The sequence below is a fragment of the Tamandua tetradactyla genome, chromosome 11, assembly GCF_023851605.1.
Source record: "Tamandua tetradactyla isolate mTamTet1 chromosome 11, mTamTet1.pri, whole genome shotgun sequence".
Classification (NCBI taxonomy): Eukaryota; Metazoa; Chordata; class Mammalia; order Pilosa; family Myrmecophagidae; genus Tamandua; species Tamandua tetradactyla.
The window spans coordinates 55,987,258-56,007,230 of record NC_135337.1 but is presented as its reverse complement, the minus strand read 5'-3'; the positions used below and the strand labels follow the sequence as shown (position 1 = coordinate 56,007,230).

At 34.3% G+C, this 19,973-nt stretch overlaps 1 protein-coding gene across 2 annotated transcripts in view; it reads left to right on the top strand.

Moving 5' to 3' along the window:
* LRRC7 (leucine rich repeat containing 7) overlaps window positions 1–19,973 on the top strand; it is a 600,349-nt gene that overhangs the window by 440,749 nt on the left and 139,627 nt on the right. The window lies entirely within an intron of this gene.

Here is a 19,973-nt window from a genome sequence, read left to right as displayed (position 1 = left end):
TTAGATTAGTTTCAGGAAAACAAAAGGTTCTTGTAGCAGAGGAATGAGAGATGAGGCTGCCTCCCCTTGTATAAAGTAAGCCTTTGTTGGCAGCACTCTGACTTTCATTTTAACTTAATGAAAGAAAAATAAGTAGTTTTGATGTGCTTAATGACCACCAAGGGAGCCACAGTGCTAACACGGTGGGCTTCTATCTACAAGACACAGGTAGAAATACAAGATTTAGTACAAAATCAACCTGCCCAAGCAGCTGTTCACAACTCCATATGAAAAAAAATAGAGCAAAGCATATGTTGTAAATTGAAGTCTGAACAACTTTTCTTCATACTAGTTGTTAAGAATTCACATTTTTAATAAAAACCTGTTACTGGCTTGCTCATGTGAATGTGAATGTTAAAATAACCACAATCATGACCAAGTAAAAGTGGTCATTAAAGAAAAGCATTCTTTGCACACGTAGAAAATGCTAACTTGTCACAAAATAGATAATACATTCATAGTTAAAATAAATTCCTTTGGTAATATAAAATAGCTAGCATCAGGCAGTGTGATGGTGGCTCAGTGGTAGAATTCTTGCTTGCCATGCTGGAGACATGGGTTCAATTCCTGGTGCTTGCCCATACCCCCCCCCCCCCCCGCCAAAAAGAAAGTTAAGAATAGCTAGCATCACATATTCATCTAAAATTAATTTGCTTGAACATTCATTCACTCACCAATCTGGTAAATCGTTACTAGCATTCTACTTCTTGCAAACATTATGCATGAATTGTTAATGGCAAAGCACCATGCACATGATACAAATTGAAAGATTTATTCTTACATGGAAGAAATGATATGGAGTAATTCTTAGCAACAAGTATTTATTCATTCATCCATTTAATAGCTTCTGGATGAATTAATGTTAACACCATGACTTTTTTTTTTATTATATCCCCAATTCTGTGCACAGAGCTTGATACCTAATAAGAACTCAATATTTGTTGAATGCATACAATTATTGATTGCTCTGTCTCCGGATGTAAAAGTAAAGTGAAAACAAAGGGGATGCAAGTGTAGTTCAGTGGTAGAACTCTCGCCTGCCATAAGGGAGACCTGGGTTCTATTCCCTGCCCCTGCCCCTCCCAAACAAGCAAAGAAAAAAACCAACAAAAACAAACAATTCAACAAGTGGTGCTGCAATAACAGGATACTCACATGGAAAAAAGAATGTAACGTGACCCCTGCCATACAGGATACCAAAAAAAAAGTAAAGTGAAAATAGAGATAGTTCCTTCCCTCATGGAGCTTATAGTCTAGTGAGGAGGATAAATATAGCAAATATACCCAGGAAGGTAAAATTTTAGCCATGACAAGTGCTGAAGAGCCTCTAATGGAATTTGGCTTAGTATACAGACTTTCCTGAAGAAGTGATGCTTGAACTGAAATTCAAAGGAAGAGTAGAAATTAGCTAGACACATAGAAGCAGGAAGAGTATTTTAGGCAGCAGAGGGAGCAGGAAAGAGCCTGGTGAATTCAAGGGCCTGAAAGAGAGCCACAGTGGCTGTAATATAGAGTACAAGGGAGTGAGTCACATAAATGTGGGTGAAAAGCCGGGTAGATAAGGGGAACCCATGTAGAGACAGCTCTTCAGAAGTTCTAGAATTATAAATATTGGACAAAATAAAATAGATAAGGGAATATCTCATTTAAAGTTGATACCATAAAGATTGGTTTGATGAGACTGGTGGGTTTGTGACAAACATTTTGGTTGAAGTTATACATCTAAATTCTTTGCCCATTTGTAAAATGAAAGAAAAATTTTTCTTATAAACCAACAGTTTTTTTAGAGTGACCAATAAAACATTGAATATGTAATTTCAAATTGCATAACCTTGACTCTTGTAGATTACACCGATAAATATTATAATTTTGCTAAATTACAAAACAGCAATTAGGTCTCAAATTGGAATTAATAAAGGAATCAGCACAGTACCATAAGAATAATTGGGGTGTACTGATGTAGAACTATACTGTCAGATTAATATACCCTGGCAAACAGCCCGTTCAACTGTTGTATAAAACTGAAAAGACATAAAGTTTATTGGTGTAGTTGATAAAAATTTGAACAGAGGAAAAGCTTGAAACTTTCAAAAATCTTTAAATCAAATGTGGAAGCAATGAAATATTAAATAGTAATCTATTTAACTCTCTCACTGATTATTATAAAGAATTTGGTCAGAGAGACAAGTAAGATTTTGCACTAATATTATTTTGATCTTTAGTTTTTCTCTTGACCTTGTGTACTATTATAATTTTTATCACAGTGTTTAGTGCTGGATCACATCTCTCTCTCCATGAACTTGTGCCTATATTTTGTCTGAGATCATCTAAAAATACTTTTGAGTTTTTCATCCCCCCATATATATATATATAAATAGTCCCTAACATAGTGCTAGACAACCAGTACAGGTTGTACTAGGTAAATACTTGTTACATTTTCCGAATTTGTAAATCAACTTTATAAGTGATTGTACAGAGGTTCAAAGTAGAGGTTGTTAGGTTTAGTTTATTATTATTACTATTATCATTATTATTATTTATGTTAGATAAACCAGGTTGAAGAATAAATATTGTAGAATTTTAGAAATATTCTCTTGTTTTCCACATTACAGATATAATAAATAAATATTCAGCAGTACTTTTAGCATTCATATTCAACCTGATCCTTAACAGAATAAATGCACAACTGAAGAATAAAGATTAAAATATAATATAAAAATAGAAGATAGCATGTTCAAGAGTAATAAACTTGGATATGATCAGGAATAATAAAATTAAAAATATGCAAAATTAATCATTCAAACTGCACTTAACCCATGGAACTTTAGTACTTTCTAAAGATATTTATCTTCCTCAAAATGTGATTTTAAAACCCATGATGTGTAACACAAGATTTTATTGATCTACATAGCACTGCTATGCAGTGAAGTAGATTAAGACAAGTATAAACTTTCTCACTTTTCTAATGGAGAAATTAAACCACAGAAAGGTTAAAAGCATTTATTGATGACACATCTTTTTTATTTCTCACTTAGCAAATATTAACGTTCCACTAAATACCTACTAGGCTATGTGGTAAAGAAGCAGTGGGGAAGGCTCAGTTGAACATTTCCTAACAGCCACAAAGTTATGACAGGATGACTTTAGAACTCCAATGTTTTGTGTCTTTTTGTAACTCAGCTCTTGCCTACCTCTCTGTGACCGACTCTTCCTACCAATACACACAAAAATAAATGGCCTTCATGTAGAAAGATTTACAAATTTTAATATAAGTCCTCAATCCATTGAACAAATTCAATATGCTGACATAAGCAGTACCTTTCTGCTTATCATTTTCTGACTTTCAGGTAGAAAAGGTAATGTACACACCTGACAGTTTCACTTCTTGTTTGATGCAACACATCCTGTTCAGCAGACTGGTGATACAATTTCTCTTTTATTTGCTATTGAAATAATTGAGTGTTGTATAGGTTAATAAAAAAATGAATGACCTTATATACCAGATGTTGATTACTGATTTTTTAAAGAAGTTGAATTCTGAATTGCATTGAAATTACTCTGAACAGAACTAGGCTTTAATGGTTCATAAGGTACTTTGGTTTTGCAATACCAAAGTATTGCAAAGTACATCTTTAAGACCTTCAAGGGCCATTGCAGGTACTTTTGGCAGCAGCACACTAAGTGCTAGGGATTTAGAAATGTAAGGCCTGCTCCAAAAGCTCATAATAGTGACGTATAACAAATAGTTAAAAGATATTTCAGGTTATTGGTTTGCCAGATAAGCTATGTTTCATTGTATTAAATAAGTAAAATTCATCCATATTATCATCAAATAATAATATGAAAATAATCTTGTCATTATCTATAGAAAATAAGACTAACACTATACAGGGATTCTTATGTACACCTTGGCATCCCATTGAAAACACTTCTCACTGTTATTGTAAATAAATTAATCCACATTAGAAGATTGGCTACACAAGTAAATTAAAAAAATAATGATAGATTCAGTGAAATACCTAAATTGGAAAATATGTCTGAGAGAAAACATATTACGGAGAAAACAAAATAGTTTTAAGTATTTTAAAAGGTTAACTCCTAGGAACGTGTAGTTATAGAATGCAATGCATGTAAAAGAATGCAAACTTATTTTCAACAATCTAAACATTAATAAGATATATATAGATAAAAAGAAAAATTATATAATTCACTGCAATTATACTTCGCACAAATGAATACCTATACATCATCTAAAGATCACAGAAGAAATTTGTTGACAAATGCAAATTCTTTATCTTAGAAATGCTTGCAACCATCACATTTCCTTTAATAAATTAGACTGTAGTGTATATTTGTCATGTCCACATTTAAACTTATTTTTCTTCTCTAATTCTCTATTGATCCTTTATAGTCTGACTCTAGAAGCTAAGAACTAAGTCTGACTTATATACCTGTATTTTAGAGAACCCAGCTCCAAAATAGAAATAGTGATGACTTTTTTAAAAATCAGTTTTATTGAGATATATTCACATATCATTCAGAACATTCAAAGTACAATCAATGGCTTTTAGTATAATCACAGAGTTGTGCATTCATCACAACAATTTTAGAACATTTTCATTACTCCAAAAAGGAGAATGTCTTAGCCTTTAGCAACCATGTCTCAAATGCTTTATTCTTTGCCAGTCCTGCGTAATAACTAATCTAATTCTGTCTCTATACATTTATTTATACTGCTGTTTTATAGAAATGGAATCTTACAATATGAAGTACTTTGTGTCTGGTTTCTTTCACTTAGCTTGATTGTCTGTTTTTCATCATTATTTTACTAATTAGATTGTAGGTTTACAGAAAAGACCTGTATACATACAACATCCCCATATACCCCCTTATTGTTGACCCTTTGCATTAATATGGTACCTTTACTGCAATTGATGAAAGAATGTTAAAATACTACTGTTAACTATAGTCCATATTTTAAATTAGTTGTAGTTTTTCCCCTATACCACCCCATTATTAGCACCTTGTATTACTGTCATACATTTGTTATAATTAATGAAAAAACGTTCTTATATTTGTACTATTAATCACAGTAAATTGTACACAACAGGATTTATTGTGTATATAGTCCATGATTCATCTTCTAACTTTCCTTTAAGTAACATACATGACATCCACCAAAATAACTCAGCACTGTTAATTACAGTCACAATAATATGCTACTATTACACTATTCATTTCCAAACATGTACAATCAGCCTAAATAGAAATTCTGCATATATAAAGCATAAGCTCCCCTTCCTTTACCCCTATTCTATCCCCTGGGAACCTGTATTCTACATTCTAACTCTATGAGTTTGCTTATTATATTTAATTTATATCATTGAGATGATATAATGTTTGTATTTATGTATTTGGCTTATTTCACTGAACATATTGTCTTCAAAGTTCATCCATATTGTTGCGTGCACCAGGACTCCATTCCTTCTTACTGAATAATATTCTTCGTATGTATTTACCACATTTTGTTTCTATTCATGCATTGTTGGACATTTGGGTGGATTCCATCTTTTGGCAATTGTGAATAATACAGATATGAATTAATGTGGCTTTTTATTGTTTTATTGGTTTGCAAATATCTGTGTGAGTCCCTGTTCTTCTGGGTATATATTTAGCAATGGGATGCCACCCGATCATATGCCAATTCTATATTTAGCTTCCAGAAGAACCACTAAACTGTCTTGCATAGCATCCACAATATTCTTCTACATTTCCACCAGCAGCGAGTGAATATTCTTATTTCTCCACATTATCTGCAACACCTGTAGTTTTCTGATTGCTTAGCAGTGGCCATTCTAGTAGGTGTGAAACGAAATCTCATTGTGGTTTTGATTTACACTCCCCTAATAGCTGGTGACTTTGAGAATCTTTTCATGTGCTTTTTAGCTGTTTGTATTTCCTCTTCGGAAAAATATCTACTCAAATCTCTTGCCCATTTTTTGATTGGGTTGTTTATCTTTTTATTGTTGAGTTGTAGGATTTCTTTATATATTCTGGATTTTAAGCCCCTATTAGATATGTGATTTCCAAATGTTTTCTCCTATTGAATAGGTTGACTTTTCACATTCTTGACAAGTCCTTGATGAAAGTTTTTAATTTTCAGGACGTCTTACTTATTTATTTCTTCTTTCATTGCTTGTGCTTTGGGTATAAAGTCTAAGAAACAATTGCCTTACTACAACAGCTTGAATATGCTGTCCTACATTTTCTTCCAGGAGTGTTATGATCCCGATTCTTATATTTAGGTATTTGATCCATTTTGAGTTGATTTTTGTATAAGGTGTGGCATATGGGTCCTCTTTCATTCTTTTGCTTATGGTTCTCCTAGCACCATTTGTTGAAGAAGCTACTCTGTCCCAATTGAGTGGACTTGGCAACCATATGGAATATCATTGGACCATAGATGTGAGGGTCTGTTTCTGAACTCTCTATTCAATTCCATTGGTCTATCTATCTGCTGTTTTGGCCACTGTAGATTTGTAATGTGCTTTAAAGTCAGGAAGCATGAGTCCTCTAATTTTGTTCTTTTTCAAGATGTTTTGGTTATTTGGGGTCTCTTAACCTTTCAAATAAATTTAATAACTGCCTTTTCCATTTCTGCAAAGTAGGCTGTTGGAATTTTGATTGGGGTTGCATTGAATCTGTCAATGAATTTGGGTAGAATTGTCATCTTAACAATATCCAATCTTCCAATCCCTCAACACAGATTGTCCTCTAGCTTATTTAGGTCTTTTTTTATTTTTTTAGCAATGTTTTGAATTTTTCTGTGTAGAGGTTCTTCACATCACTGGTTAGATTTATTGCTAGATATTTCATTCATCTAATTGCTGTTGCATATGGATTTTTTTCTTGATAAAAATATAGATTTTTAATATCTATATAATATAGATAATAAATATAGATAAAAAAATCCTCAACAAAATATTTGCAATTTGAATCTACCAGTACATTAAAATAATTATACACCATGATCAAATGGATTTTATATTAGGAATGCAAGGGTGGTTCAGCACAAGAAAATCAATCAATATAATATACCACATTAACGAATTGAAGGGGAAAAACACATTAACATCTTGATGACACAGAAAAGATATTTGACAACAGCCAGCATCCTTTCTTAATAAAAACATATTGAAAGATAGTAATAGAAGGAAACTTCCTCAACATGATAAAGGGCATATATGAAGAACACACAGCTATTTTGTGTGTGGGTGATGTTGAGTTAATAGAGCAAGTTAAGTACTGTTACCTCCTCTTGAATTTTTTGGAAAAGTTTGAGCAGTATTGTCATAATTCTTGGAATGATTGTTAGAATTCACCTGTGAAACCATCTGGTCCAGGCCATTTTTTTGTTGGGAAGACATTAGTGACTGGTTCAATCTCTTTATTTGTAATTACTCTGTTGAAGCCTTCTATTTTTTCTAGAGTCAGTGTAGGTTGGAATTTGTCCATCTAAGTTACCTTGTTTGTTGGCTTACAGTTGTTCATAGTATCCTCTTCTGATCCTTTCTCTTTATATGGGATCAGTGGTAATGTGCACTCTTTCATTTCTGATCTTATTTACTTGCATCTTATCTCTCTTTTTTTTGTCAGTCTAGCTAAGAGTTTGTCAAATTTATTGATCCTCACAAAGACCCATCTGTTGAATTTGTTAATTCTCTCTATTGTTTCTTTTTTTATTCTCTATTTCATTTATTTTAGCTCTAATCTTTCTTATTTCTTTCCTTCTGTTTGCTTTGGGATTTGTTTGCTGGATTTTTGTTTGTTTGTTTGTTTTTTGTGTTTCTATTTCCTCCATGTGTGCTGTTAAGGCCTTTGGTTTTAGTCTTCTATTTTAAATTTCTATATTTAAATTTATATAAATACAAATTTCTATAAATTTCCCCCTCAGCACTGCCTTTGCTGCATCCCCTTAGTTTTGATATGTTGTGATTTCATTTTCACTCATCTCAAGATATTTACTGAATTCTCTTGCAATTTCTTCTTTGACCCACTGATTATTTAAAAGTGTGTTGTTTAGCCTCCATATAGTTGTTAATTTTCTAGTTTTCTGCCTGATATTAACAATGAGCTTCATTCCATTATGGTCAGAGAAACTGCTCTGTAAAATTGCAATCGTTTTACATTTATTGATACTTGTTTTGTGGCCCAACATCTGGAGAATGATCCATGAGCACTTGAGAAGGTAGATATCCTGCTGTTTTGAGGTGCAATATTCTATATATTTCAATTAGGCCTAGTTCATTTTCATATTCAAGTTCTGTTTCCCTATTTATCATCTGTCTAGATGTTCTATCTATTGATGAGAAGGCTCCAACTATTATTGTAGAAATGGGTTTCTCTCCTCAGTTTTGCCAGTGTTTGCCTCATGTATTTTGAGACAGTCTGGTTAGGTGCATAAATATTTTTTGTTATTTCTTCTTTGGTGGACTGCCCTTTCATTGATATATAGTGTCCTTCTTTATTTCTTACAATAAATTTGCATTTAAAGTCTATTTTGTCTGATATTAGTATAGCACCCCAGCTCTTTTTCGATTATTGTTTGCATGGAACATATTTTTCCACCCTTTCACTTTCAACCTTTTTCTGTCTTTGGGTCCAAGGTAAGTCTCTTATAGACAACATATAGTTGGATGGATCATACTATTTATCCATTTTGCAGTCTATGTCTTTTGATTCAGGAGTTTTATGCATTAACATTCAATGTTATTACTGTAAAGGTAGTACTTCAAACATTTTATCCTTTGGGTTTTACATGTCATATCTTATTTTTGTCTCTCTTTAGTTACCTGTACTGATAATCTTAATTTCTACACTGTCTTTCAAACCTCTCTTTCCTGTCTGTTTCCTTCAGCCTGCAGAAAACCCGTTACTATTTCTTGTAGAACTATTCTCTAATTTATGAACTCTCTCAGTTTCTGTTTATCTTTGAATATGTTAAACTTTCTCTCATTATTGAAGGACAGTTTTGCCAGGTCAAGTATTCTTATCTGGCAGTTTTTTTCTTTAAGTTCCTTAAATATAGCATACCACTGCCTTCTTGACTCCATGGTTTCTAATAAGAAATTGGCACTTGATCTTATTACAGTTCCCCTGTATGTAATGAATCACTTTTCTCTTGCTGCTTTTAGAATGTTCTCTTTCTCTTTGGCATTTGACATTCTGATTATTACATGTGTTGGAGTAGGTCTATTGCAATTTACTCTGTTTGGAATGTGTTGCACTTCTTGGACCTGTAATTTTTTGTCTTTCATAAGAGCTGGAAAATTTGGGGCCATTATTTCCTCAAATATTCTTTCTATCCCTCTTCCTTCCTCATCATTCTGCAGCACCCCTGATGCACATATTTGCATGCTTCATGCTGTTATCCAATTCACTAAGGACCCACTCAAATATTTCCATTCTTTTCTATTTGTTCTTCCATCTGTGAGATTTCAATTGTTCTCTCTTCTAGGTCTCTGATTCTTCCTTTAGCCTATTCAATTCTGCTGTTGTATGCACTCTCTCATGCATTTCTAATCTCTTGCATTGTGCCTTGCATTCTCATAAATCTGTTATGTTTCTTTTGATACTTTTGAATGCTTCTTTGTGCTCACCCAGTCTTCTTAATATTCTTCATCTCTTTATCCATATTTTCATTCATCTCCTTAAATTGATTTATGAAGGTTTTTTTTAATATCTTTGAGTAGTTACAAATTTTATGTCTCCTTCGAAGTTTTAATTTGTGCCTTTGATTGGGCCATATATGTCTGTTTCTTGGTATGGCTTGCAATTTTCTTGCTGATGTCTAGACATCTGATTATCTTGATATCTGAAGATCAGTTTCTCTCTCTTGCTTGGGGTTTTATTGTTAATTGGCTTGGTATTAAAGCTCTTCTTTGGCATTTGGTTCAATTTATTCTAGATGTTTGGAATTGCCCAAGGTTAACCGATTAGGCTTTGTCAGCCCTTCTTCATCTGATTCTTGCCCTGGGCACATAATGCATTTTTTAAGATTGCAATATTTGTACAATTGTTTCACCCCACAGAAGAAAGTTTCCTTTCCTCTATCCCTTCTCCAGTAACCTTGATCTGTTTTGTTTTGTTTTGTTTGTTTTTTGGGGTTTTTTGCCTCTATAGTTTTTTATAACTTTCCTTTCATTGCCTCTAGCTGCTTTTGCCTGGAGGGACAATTCTAAAAGTAGGGTCACCCTGGAGAGGACTTTCCCAAGTCAGAATTTCCCAGCCAGAACAGAGTCAGGGAACCATGAAGAGAGTACAGACCAATTCCAAAGAACCCTTGAGGAGAAGGTCAAGAAAAATGTCAAAAGGCTTTTTGACAACTCCTGAAGCTGTACTTTCCTGGCCTACACCATATTGGTGCTCTTCAGCAAACTTTTCCATGCACCCCTAAGGAGACTCTGCTTCTTTAAAGAGACTTTGCTTCTTTGAATCTCTACTACCTTCACCCCTGTCTTGGGGCATGGTTACAACAATGGCTGCAAGAGTTTCTGTCTAAGGGCAGGCCAAAACCATGAATCAAAGCTAGGTCTCAGTGATCCAAATTTGCCATTCAAAAGCCATAATCAGTACTTGGTCATGACCCCTTCTTCATTCTTGGTGAAGAGAGTTTCCATTTCCCTGCACATCCACAGCAACCCACTAGGAGCCAGGCCTGAAGTGGCTAGCCTCGAGAGTGGGGGATGGCCACTGGCCATCTCCTCTGAGTGATTTACGCACAGTTTTTTTTTTTACCACAGTATCCCAGCCTCTTTGCCCCTTACTTTCTGGGATGCTCCCTGGAGTCTCCAGAGTCCCCAAATAGTGGTTTCAGACAATTTCTACCCAACCACTAGCTCTTTTTGGAGGAATCAGCAGTGTAACACTCTATTCTGGCATCTTCCCCAGAAGTCCAGTAATGACTTTTATAATAGCAGTTTTCAGTGCCAGAATATAGTGCATTGAAGAATGAATGGGAGATGAGGAAGCAGAGAAATAAATGAAAAACTATTTCAAAAGTATTTCTGGGGTGAAGGGCAAACAAATGGTGGAAAAGCTGGAAAAAACTATAAAGTCAATGAAAATATTATTTTTGTTCTCAGATGATGGGAGAAATTAAAACATATTTGCATGCTGATAGAAGTGACCCAATAGAGACAGAGATTGATGTAATAAGGAGCTCTGGCAAAGACAAAAAGATATGTGATCTTGAGCTCAAATGTACATGAAGGGGACATGAATTTGGGAAGGCCAAACTTATTTAGTGAAAGAAAACACATAAGAGACTACAAAACACATAAATTTATTGCACTAAATTCAAACTAAATGTATCCTCAACTCAATCTCAACTTAGCTAGATCCCAAATGTACCATATCATACTTGAGAAAGTATAATGGTGAGAAAGTGTGTGTATAGAAGAGACAGTATTCTTAACCAATTGTGTTTAAAATACATTTCTTTTTCAAATTTTCTAACATATGTCCATATGAATGCACTGCTAGGGTCATTCCCAGGCTTGGAAGAGGGCCATGCAAGAGAGAGAGAAAACTGCATTAGTTTTGGAGGAAATCCACCTCTGATCTGATTGTTTAAATGAACAATAATGTATGTTATTAAGTGGAAGTAGAAGAGGATACTTTTGACAATACTGAAGAACTATGAAATACTTTCAGATAATTAAAGAACAACTTCTTGTTCCAAAGTTGTAAGGTTTCCAGACAGTAATCAGTCCCTAGTTGAAACATTTCCCATGAATTTAAAGCAACCCCAATCAGCCAAATTTTTATTTCCTCCAGTTGAATTTGAATCAACAGCAGAAAAGTTAGAAAGTCATATTCACATAAAGTTAAGTTCAGCTAGGTGAATTTGAAAAAGGATAGAAGGCAAGTTTGCTAAGTGTTTGTGAGACACTTTATAATCATGGACTATTTATGATGAATCTCAGTAGGGAAGGAATAATAAATGATTATATAAAAAGTAAATTTACCCTATCAGTGCTACATATCATCAGTAACTTTTGCAAGGGACTTAGAGAATATTTGAATACATGAACTATAAATACAGGAGGTTATGGTCGGCCAGTGGTTTATTTGCAACTGAGATTTCAGAGGTGATGCAGATACTTATGATGACACAGTCTAAATGTCATCTTGGAATGGGTGGCTGAGGTGGAGGAGTATAAAAAATTTATTATGAACATGAGTTGTTTGTTTTGTTCAATCCAATTCCAATTTGGAATTTAGGGAGGACTAGCACATGCATGAGTTAACACCAAAGAAGTTAGTGATACAGAGATGAATGAGATTTAGTTCTCTGTTTCAAGGAGTCTATAAAATAATATGAAATGTGCTAGGAAGGATATCTAGGCTCATCATAAATCTGGTCTCCAGGTTCAGAGAACATTTGCAAAAGCTTATTGGAGGAGAAAGCCTGATGCTTTTAAGAAATTCAAAGAGTTGAGTTTTCCTGAAGACTAGTGTTTGAATAAGGGTATAGCAAAAGATGAGGCTAGTAAAGCAAGCAAGGGTAAATGAAAGTTGTTTTGTATGATATGGCAAAGAATCTGGACTTCATATTCTTTGGGTGGTGAGAAAATTTTGTTTCAAGTAAGAGTGAACAAAATAAACATGCCTACTGGCTGCAGTGTAGAGTGTGGAGGAAGAAAGTGGCTGAAGTCTTGGGGAGAAAGAAGGCATAAAGACCAGTGCATATGAGATGACAGTGTATGAGCTATACTATTTATACTCTTAAGATTCAGACAAAGTCATCAAAGTTGGTTAGCCTAGAGGGAGCAAGTTGCAACATGGTGCATCAGGAAACACAGGCAAAGGCACAAAAGAAAAGTTCAGCAAATGCCTGTTTTATTACAAAGGGCCTAGAAGAGCAGAAGAGGAGATCCTATCATGGCTGATCTCCCAGGGAGAGCAACTGCTTAGGTCAGGATTGGTGGATGGCAGTTCCACAAGTGCCACCTGCATAGGAGGGGAAAGACAAATCAGCCCGTTTTTATACAATTCAGTGGGGGGTGGGGGGGCCCTGCCACTGAAAGTTCCCACCCTGATAAACAGCTGGAACTACTTGTTCTGTATTTCTGGGGTAAGGTCTGGTTAAGCCTTTTCACTAGACCTAACATCTCCCTGGGGGACTTTAGGATGAAATTTACTGAAACATTTGTATACAATAGAAAAAGAGGTGGGGGTAGGCTACGGTTGGGAGATGGCTGCTAGATGTATCTGTGACTTCCCCAGAAGACAGTAATGCATTCAATGAAAATGATGAAACCCAAACTGCTTCTCCTGTCCCTTTATTAAAATTATTTAAGACCAAGCCTAGGACCCATGACCACAAGAATGTAATTTCCATGAGGATTGGTCTGTTTGTTCACTACTCTTTCTCTAGTGCCTGGAGCATGATTGGCTCTTAATAAATATCAATTTAGTTAAATAAAATAAAATTTGTTAATTAAATAAAAATTGTTGAATAAGTAAAGAAGAGTAGTGAAGTCTGTCTTTGTCATCTGATTTCCTCCTCTGGCACCTTCATTCCAAGGCCGCCTCCCCAAGTAACATCACATTCGGTATGAATCACTTATAACTTTCCCCTGGAATACTCCTCTCCTTTTGAACATTCATCATCTATCAAAGTTTCAAGAGGAGTCTCTTACATTCCCCATATATTAACCAGATGAGTTCGGGCACGTTAATTTGCTTCTTTATGCTTAAATCTCCTCCTTTGTAAAATTGAGATGCCAGCTAACACTCTTTGAGTACAATATACCAGGCACTGTTCTAAAGCACCATGTGTAGTGCCAATCCAGTAGAGGCATGGAGAATAATCTATACAGAACACTTTGAAAAGTGCCTGAACTGTAGTAAGTGCCTAATATAAGTTGGCTTTTGTAGGTGTTATTGGTCTTATTATTTAATACTTTCTTAGGGAACTATGTGTTCATTTGAAAGAGTCCTAACTCCCAAAGGAAACTAAATTATTTCACTTTAGACAATTCTAATTATGAAAAAAGTCTTTGCATGTATGATGCTTACTTACATCTACTGTTCTGCAACTTCTCTTTTTCAGCTTATTTCTGAGCTGGGGATGAACATAAGGCTAATACAGCCGTTCTTTCTTGCAACAGTCCTCAGAAATTCAAAAACAGGTGTCTTTGCAATGTACATCTTCTATTCTCCAGCGTGAACATTTTGAACCAGTTAGCTATTTCCCCTATGGCTTGGTTTCCAGATCTTCTGATTAAGTCCTGGTTTGTTGAAGACATCTTTACACTTGGACACCTTGAAAAGAATACAATACTGTAGTCCATATGTGGGTAATGATTGCATATAGGACAGGGTATTGACAGAAGAGATTTTAGGATAACCTTACCTCAATCTTATTTATTTTCCCAGAGCCTATTATAGCATGGAGTACGTGATCTATAAATATCTAATGAATTAATGCACTTATAAATGAAGAAATGAGTACTGAAGTTACTCTTGACTTAAACTCCCAATTTTGTTCAGATATATTTCTGCTTCTGAATCTGTACTTGTATGATGGTGGTAGGAGGTGGGTGGTAGGAGGGAGGAAGGCATAAGGATAGGACTTTCTATTTGTCCCACTTAAATTTCATGTTGTTAGAGCTATCCAGTCTTCCAACATTTTCGAACATTTTAGATACTAATATGGTCATTTCATGTATTATCTCTCAACCAGCATCATGCCATTTGTAGATTTATCCCATGTGCCATCAAAATACTCATCTGAGTAGTCAAATGGTCATTTTCATATGTTCATTTCCATATTAAAATATTCATGAGTTTCTTGGCTTAAAGTCTTCTAATTAATGATACATCAATCACATTTCCTTAGAAGTGTATTTTATTACTAATTAAGGCATTAAGAATTTTTCTATATTTATTCATTCAATAATAATTACTAAAATATAAAAATGTATTTTCCTAAATTTTGCCCAAATTGAAATAATTAAATTAAAAACAAAGTTGTGAAACTTTATGAACATTTTAGTGAGAATGACATCTGAAATAAAATTGAGAAACATAAAACTAATGTAACCTGGACATAGGCTCAGACTCTGTAGAGCTAACCTTTTCATCTCTAAAGAAATTACAGAAGTAAACAGTCTCAAGAGATGTAATACAAAGCAATTAAAGAATGAACAAGTTGGCTTGTTATCAAGAGCTGAACAATTTTAATCATCCTATTTTGTGTATCACAAACACTGTCAACCATGTAGTATAAAATTCATGAGTAAAATATTTCCCAGTTGTGAGAGCTAAAGGACTAGTAATAACCAAGTATGTTGCTAAATAAAAGATTTAAATACAAATGTGAGAACATTTATTAAAAAGAAGCCATGCCTCCTTGGTAGATTGCAAATTCTAAACATTAAACAAAGTTGGTCAAAGTAAAAAGAAATTTAAAAAATCTTGAAGTATTGATGATCTCAAAATTTAGAAAAATTGTGATAAGCAGCATGTCTCAGTGAATATTATAATTAGGTCATTTTGGTGAAAATTTTCACTTTTTAAAATTTGCATTGGCTTATTTTACATTTATTGATTTGCAAAAACACCTTTGCATTTACTTAGTCACATTTTGAAACAGGTCCAATCTATTGCCTTCCATTTCTGCATAGTTCCTAGGAATAACAAATTTTTGTTATGGTGTCTGCCAGATAGGCTTATATAATTTTAAGATATTTAAAATTTTAAATTCTTGTGCCCATTCCTTATGTGAATTTGACAAAATAAGATAGATAGTGATGTTATATTTTCATAGTTAACATTTCTTTTACCCTTATTGGAAGATAAAATGTAATAGGCATGTGTATAGATGAATATAATCAAACGCAATTATACAAATTATTGGAAGAAGGGTAATACATATAGTACAGTCACAGGAACAGCCTCACATTGCATATATTTGACATGAGTTATTGGAATTTGTTGCTGTTGCACAAAACATATGTTAATTCTAATGTAATCATTTCCTTAGCCCCTTATAACTGATTATAATAAGTCCACCTCAAAACAGGATTCTGAAGTGGCTTAGGTAAGTGTCAATTTAAAGAAAAGGCAGCAAAAAGTTGACTAATTTTGTGAGTATTAAAGTAATATATGCATACTAAGGAAAATTTAGACTATCCAAAAATGGAAAAGAATTACAAATTTAAATCACTCATAAGCTGAGAAATTTTTTAATTAATATTTCAATTTAGTGTCTTCTAACCTTTTTTTCCAACTTCTCAAAAATTACTTAAGGTAATATAATATAAAGTAATGAACAAATGTTACCTGATTTTTGCTTTTTTTAAAGGAATAGAATGTTGCAGAAATCTCCTATGTTCCCCTTTCCAAAACTATGACTATCCTGTCCTTGCAAGGGGAATAACTACTTTGAATTTGGCATATTTCTATTCCATCTATTCCTATTTTTATTGTGTGTGTATATATACATATATATATATATATATGCATTCATTAATAGATGTCATTTTAAAAATGTATATAAATTGACTTGTGATTTATTCAATTTTCTGTACTTGGTTTTCCATTCAATATTGCTTCTAAGAGCTATCCTATCCATCTTCACACATAAAAGTATACATAATTCATTATCACTGTTTTATACTATACAAACACATGATCCCTTTGGTGCTGTTTATTTATATTGTGCCCAACTTATTAATACTATTAATTATTCTGCTATGGACATTTTTCTTCACTAGGAATTTTCTACATTTAAGACCATTTCAGTTGGGCAGTTCCCCAGAAACAGATAAGAAAGTTTTTAAGGCATGAGATACATATTTGAAAATATTTTCCACAAAGCTTATGCTAAATTATAATCCCCAAAGCCATTCATATGAGTGTCCATCTCACAGCACTTTCACTAGTATTGAATAGGCCAGGCTATTCTTGAGTTAATTCACTATTTTAAGTGGAAATGATTGACTTTCGAATGAAATTAAGTAGCATGAAAAAGATAATTTATGTATTAGGTTGCATATAAGCCATTTAGATTCACTTTAAAATTATCTACTGATCATGAAATACCATTCCATCATCTTCATATAGTGGTTTTTGTTTCCTTTTCAGTAGGCTATGTATTGATCTGCTAAATAAAGAAAATGTCTCTGTTAAAATTGGAGAGTTTTAATGTTTCCTCTATAGTACATTTTATTATAATATCCAGTAATGAAAACATTACCTTTTTTGTAGAAATCCAACATGCTTTCCTTTAATTACTGGGTATTTGTAATCACCAGCTCTTTCTTTATTCCAGAATTTCAATTTTAAACTATAATATGGTGTCATCTTTGGAGCTGGAAGACCTAGGTAGCAATCCCAGTTGTGGTTATGCAGCTCTCATCAAATCATTCTCTTTTCCCTAGGAAATAATTATCAGATTATTCATCCATAAAGCAGGAATATCCCTACCTTTTTATTTTATTATGTAGATTAAATGAGATCTTTTGAAATCAAGTAGAAATGTAGATTAGCATTAGTTAGCTCTTAGATAGTCAGGATAGTCAGGTAGTCATAGAAATCAAGGATCCCAGTAGAATCTATCATTAGAGATATTCTACAGATACGATTGGTCAGCTTTATCTGTCACTTGATCTGACCTGGCCAAGAGAGCAAGTTATGCAGTATGTTAGAGACTGTTCAGATCCTTACAGACTGTGCAAGGTCTTATGTTCCTATAGCTTCTTCCACCCACACCCCAAGATTTCATACTTTGTACCTTAGTTAACTTTACCCAAGGTTGCAACCTGAATTTTGTCATTGTCTGGAACTGCTCTACTTCAGAATCTTAAAACCCTAAATTCTTTGCTCTCATTCCAACTTTTTATTCTTCTAGCTTTCTCAGTCCCTCATTACTACTATGTTCCTCTTTGACTTAGCAGGAACCTGAAGTCTCTAGTTTCTTCTATTTTCAATGCTCCATCTAGCCGAGAATAAAATTTAATTTCATTTATTATTATATATAACTAATATATATAATTTTTGCAATATGTAATTTATTAAACTGTCATTGATTGAGCTCTTTTGATTGTTTTTAATCCCTCTTTGAGTCCTCTCCAACTGTTCCAATATGTACCACTCTTCCCAAGTGCCCTGTGGATACAGATTCCTTTTGCCTCTTCTTGCTCAACAAATTACCTTGCTTCCTACTTCATCAAGAGAATTTGAATTCAGGCATGCTCCTCCTCAACTTCTAACGCTGCTCCCACATCCATACCTAAACCCTTACCTATGAATCTAACACACCCCCTCCTCTGTGTTATTAGTAACATTTCCCTTGCCCCCTTTTAGAATTTGGTCCATTATATTTATACCATTTTGTCTCACCTTAATCTGTCCCTATTTGCTAGTTTCTTCTTACCAGTTTTCTTTTCCCACAGCCCCTCAACTTCTTCCCAGCGCCTGAGCTTGTGCCAACTTCTTCTCATCCAAACTGTACAAAGAATATTCCACCTGTAATGGCCTCATTTCTTTGCTTCCTATCTCCTCTTCAGTGTAGCTATAATGTAATTACCACCTGATATGGCTATCACCAAAGCTACCAGTGACCTACTATTTTCAAAACTGAGTGGGCATTCTCAGTTCTTTATTTCGCTGGGCCTGTCTCCTGTGTATGTTATTCTTGTTCACTTCCTCATTCTTAACACAGCTCTATTCTTTGGGTTTTATTAACTCCTACTCTCCTAGACTCCATTCTTTTTTTTTACTTTACCTGTAGATTGTTCTTCCTGTTTTCAGCCATCAAGTGTTGGCATTCCCAAGGGTTCCTTCCTCAGTCGGTTGCACTTCTGGTTCCTTTCATATTCTCTATGGGAAGCTCTACGTGTCTACAAAATGTCTGAGTTTGTATCCCCAGCACATACTTCTTCCCTAACCTTCAGATTTCAGTAGTCCACTGATTTCTAAACATCTCCGCCTATGACTTATAGGAACCTAAAGCTAATCATGATTGCAGCTTAATTTTGTCTCCCCTATAGATCTTACTCACCCCGGTATTCTGTATCTCCATTGGTGGCATCACCTTTTTCTGGGGAACTCATGCATGATCTACTCCCTTATTCCCATTCTAGGCATCAAGTCCTCCTGATTTTATCATCTAAATAGTTCCTGAATAAAATATCTTCTCTTTATCCCTGTCACTCTCCTTACTAGGTTTTCCTGTTTTCGATGTGTCTGGTCACGACTTATCAAAAATCTTGTAATGACGCCTCTTCACCAATGCAATCAAGTCCTTAGCAAGGCAGAAGGCCCTCCAGTGCACCCCTGTAGCACCCCGACCTCCTTTGTTTTGTTGGTATCATTTCCTACTACTCACTCTGTCTTAAACTGAACACTCCAGTAAAGCAAACTGCCTGTAGTTTCTGCTCACTCATCATGTTATTTCTCATCACTCTGTTCCTAATTAAATTGAAACTTCCTCTCCTCTTTACTTACTAGCTTCTTCTCTTTTCAGATTTACAATTCCTTTACTGACTCCCCCTCATTCCTAAAGCAGATAGGTTGCCCTCCTTTATATTCCCATCATTTCGTGTGTTTACTCTTTGTTTGCTCTAGAATTAGACCATAAGTTTCTTGCGGGCAGACACCATATATTATGATTCTAGTGCAATGCCTGGTGCTTAGAATATGTTTAATGTGTTCTTGTTGGGTGAAGGATGAATAAATTATACATGTGCTGTGTATTCATTCATGCAATTCTTTTGTTCATACAGTGTTACTATGTGGCAGAGGTGAAAGTGTTCACCAAACATTCCAGGACGTCCTCCTCCACTCCCCAGCCTTCCTTCAGCTTAAGCTGGGGCTATGTAAACAGATCTAGACAATGAAGTAAAAGCAGAAGTAACATG